The 3380-nt window shown below is 40.0% G+C and overlaps 1 pseudogene; it reads right to left on the reverse strand.

Moving 5' to 3' along the window:
* Nucleotides 1–948: 948 nt before the first annotated feature.
* LOC138414291 (zinc finger protein 350-like) lies at nt 949–2787 on the reverse strand (annotated as a pseudogene).
* Nucleotides 2788–3380: the final 593 nt, after the last annotated feature.

Raw genomic sequence — 3380 nt, forward strand, 5'->3', positions numbered from 1 at the left:
CTTATATTACTCTTCTCCCTTCCTCTTTAAACTTATACCTCCTCTTCTTACTTCTTAAAATGAAACATTTATAAAAATAACAGTCCAGCTATGGTCTGGCCAGCGCAGTGTGTAAAGGAGCTATCTTTTTCTTTTGAAAAATCTTTTTGTTGAAGTACAACATAATACGAAAAATGCACATATGTGTTCACATCGATGAATTGTCACAAACCCAACACACCTTTATAAACAGCATCTACATGACGAAACAGAACATTACCTGAAGCCCAGGAATTTATATATGTATATATGCATGGTAAATATATGTCATAAATTTTATATAAATATAACAAAGACTGCAGTAATTCTGTGAGACAGTTAATCACACTACTGACCTAAGTCAACCAAAAACCCCTAACCTAACTCTTCCCTAACTGTGACTATGTTTGTTTAATAAAGCTTTACCATTTGATCTTTTAATCTCCATCAAGGACAATCCTATCAGTATGGGTCCATGCTTTCTTATACCTGTTTTCTTTTTTTCACTTCATTACAAAATCTAGTTGTCATTCAATACACTACCTGCCCTTTTAGTTTTGTGTCAGCAATAATTGACTTCCTTCCTTTCTTTTTTTTTAGTGTGCTCACAATGTTTTATTTGTATATGATTTCATCAGCTAATGGATGAGGCAGAATGTACCACTGCAAACCCTGCCCCATTCACTGCTTTCCAGCAGTTTCTCTCCAGTATGTAATGACATGTATTGAGGGAAGGGAATTCCCACTCTTATATTTTTACCCAGTATAAGCTCACTGATGACCTATGGTGATCACTGATGATAGGGTCTATCTTCCAAAACACAGCTTTCCTAACCTCTGCATTCATAGGCTTTCTGATTATACATAACCATAGAATCAGCTATACATTACTGCTCAAGGCTTTTCCACATAGAATGTACCAGGTTTTCCCTATGTGTTTTTTGTGCCATAAAATAAGATGTAATTGGCCACTGCAGGCATAACCACATTCAGCGCATTCATGCGCTTCCTCTCCTGCACAAACTTTCTGTTATGTCCTGAGGGTGCAGCTCTGGCATCTGACTGTTCCATAAGGACTACATTCCTATCTGTGAGGAGCCCACTGATGTGTAATGATGAGTGAGGGTTTGCAGAAGGCATCTGCACAGTTACCATATTAACAGGGCTTTTCCCTTGCAGGAGTTCACTAGCATCTAATAAGCTGTGACCCTTTATGGAAGGATATTCCACCTTCACTGAATCTACTTCTTTCTCTCTTGTGTGTGTCCTCTTGTGTTTAACCAGGCATGGCATGTGGGAGAAAGCTTTCCCACACTCGTTGCATCCATAGAGCCTCTCTCCCGTGTGAGTTCTTTGGATGAGCATTGTCTTTGTAGTGAAGGCTCTCCCACACTCGTTGCATCCATAGGGCCTCTCTCCCCTGTGAGTTCTTTGATGGACAATGAGCATTGTCTTTGTAGTGAAGGCTCTCCCACACTCGTTGCATCCATAGGGCCTCTCTCCCCTGTGAGTTCTTTGATGGACAACGAGCATTGTATTTGTAGTGAAGGCTTTTCCACAGTCACTGTATCCCTAGGGTTTCTCTCCTGTGTGAACTCTCTGATGTTTAATGAGTCCTGATTTCTGTGAACAAGATTTTCCACAGTCAGTACATATACACAGGGAGTCTTTCCTGTATGAAATCACTGATGCGCTATGAGGCATGCCTTCTGGCTGAAGGCTTTATCACATTCAGTGCATCCACAGTGTTTCTATCCAGTGTGAGTTTGTTAGTGTATAATAAGACTGCCCTTCTGTATGAAACTTCTTCCACATTCACTACATATATGAGATTTCTCTCCTGTATGAACTTTCTGATGCAAAATGAACTGTGATTTTCTGGAGAAACCTTTCCCACACTCATTGCATACATGGGGTTTTTCTCCTCTTTCATTTCTCTGATGTATAATGAGCTCTGCCTTCTTGCAGAAGGCTTTGCCACATTCAGTACATTCATAGGGGTTCACTTCTGTACGAGTTCTCAAGTGTTCAGTTAGCTTGAACTTTCTGTAGAATGCTTTCCCACATATACTGCATGCATGGGGTTTATTTCCCATATGAGTCTTCTGATGTTCAGTAAGCTAAAATTTCCTGAGGAAGGCTTTTCCACACTCACTGCACACATAGGGTTTCTCTCCTTTGTGAGTTCGCTGATGTTCAATGAGCTTGAACTTGTTGGAGAAAGTTTTCCCACACACACTGCATCCATGGGGTTTCTTTCCTGTATGAATTCTCTTATGTTCGTTGAGCCAAGACTTCTTGAGGAAGGCTTTCCCACATTCAGTACATTCGTGGGCATTCTCTATTTTGTGTATTTGCTGATGTTTAATTTCAGTATAAGTTTGCTCATGATTAGCATGGAGAAAAGATATCCCATCTCCTTTAAACTCAGCAGGCTCCTTTTAAATCACAGCTTCTACTCTGGTTGATTACATCTGAAAATGATTTCAAAGTTTTCCTCTGTAAATCAAATACATCATGATTTGGCCTTAAAGGAAAACAATTTTTGCTCTGACAAATAATATTTGCAAATGCATTCTGTTCATAACACTGTTCCATCCTCTTCAGCATATTTTGGTTTTGCCAGCGTGGCTGCACATGATCATCCACTTTCTCAATTTCTGGAAGGGGGTGACTATGAACTTAATCTTCTAAGGTCTGTGGAGGTTCTCTTTGTTCCAGGTTTGCTAACTTGATACCCCACTGACACAGGTGGTTCTCCAGCATCATGTCTCGGTACAGGTCCTTCTGAGCAGGGGTCAGGAGCTCCCACTCTTCCCGGGTGAAGTCAACAGCCACATCCTCCAGTGTCAGTGATCCCTGAATTCCTCTTGATCCCACTCTGATCTCCTAGTGGCTATACTTAATTTGTGAATTCTTTCATTTCAGGTCCTCTCAATAAGCAATTTCTTATTAGGATTAATCCAATGAGAAAAACTGTATAATATCTCAAGCTTATTCCAGACTTTATGCCTCCAATTTTTTAAAAAAAATTCTATCATTATATAATTGGTATTATATGTCTGTTTGTGATTTTAAAACTCTTTGGTCTATGAAAATTTGCATCTTAAGTGCCTTTATTGACTATTAAAGTCTTGACTTCTGCAATGTATTCAGTATCAGGAACACCTTCATTAAAATAGTCTTCACCTATCCCTATGTTCTTAACCTCTCTTCTCTCCCTTTCTATATCTCCTTCCTCTCCACCTTTGGATCAACTAAACTATACCCTAATATTGGTGATGCACTTGCGTGGTAGCCCAGTCCCAGCCCACCTGGTGAAACACAGACTGGTTCAGCCTGAGCAGTCCCAAGCTTCCCAA

Source organism: Delphinus delphis, chromosome 16 (assembly GCF_949987515.2).
Source record: "Delphinus delphis chromosome 16, mDelDel1.2, whole genome shotgun sequence".
Classification (NCBI taxonomy): Eukaryota; Metazoa; Chordata; class Mammalia; order Artiodactyla; family Delphinidae; genus Delphinus; species Delphinus delphis.